At 72.1% G+C, this 555-nt stretch overlaps 1 pseudogene; it reads right to left on the reverse strand.

Moving 5' to 3' along the window:
* Nucleotides 1-148, reverse strand: part of LOC119357663 — a 1,362-nt pseudogene extending 1,214 nt beyond the window's left edge.
* Nucleotides 149-555: the final 407 nt, after the last annotated feature.

Below are 555 nucleotides of genomic sequence, written 5' to 3' on the forward strand. Positions count from 1 at the left end.
AGCCGCCGCCACCACCGACCTCCAGCCCGCACCACCTCCGCGCTGCCCGTCACATCGCCGCCACGCCCCGTCGCCGGCCCACGCCGGAGCGCCGTCGAGCTGCTGCGCCCAGCGCCAAGCGCCGCATCCGGGCTGAGGCATCCGGCCCGCGCCGTACCCCTCAAGCGCGGAGACGAGAGAGCCCCGCCGCCGCCTGCGACGGGCGGGCTTTGCCCGCTCGCGCCCTCCGGCAGCGGCGAGGGAGGAGGGAGTGGGGGAGTGAGCGACCGGCGGCAGCGCTAGGGATAGGCCCCCCGGACGCCCACGGGAGCGTCGCGGGAGGAGCGTTCACATTGATTCAATTCAACCATGGCGATCAAGAGATGCGCCGATGCCCGGGCAACTCCTCCTCGGCTGCCGACGGCAAAGCGGGCTCTCCTCTCCTCGCCGCCGCCGCTGCCTTACCTTCCTTCCGATGTCATCCTCGCCATCCTGTCATGGCTGCCGCCCAAGTCCGTGCTCCGGTTCAGGTCCGCCTGCAAGGCCTGGCGGGCCATGCTTTCCGACCCAGGTTTC

Source organism: Triticum dicoccoides, chromosome 2A (genome assembly GCF_002162155.2).
Source record: "Triticum dicoccoides isolate Atlit2015 ecotype Zavitan chromosome 2A, WEW_v2.0, whole genome shotgun sequence".
NCBI classification, from domain to species: Eukaryota; Viridiplantae; Streptophyta; class Magnoliopsida; order Poales; family Poaceae; genus Triticum; species Triticum dicoccoides.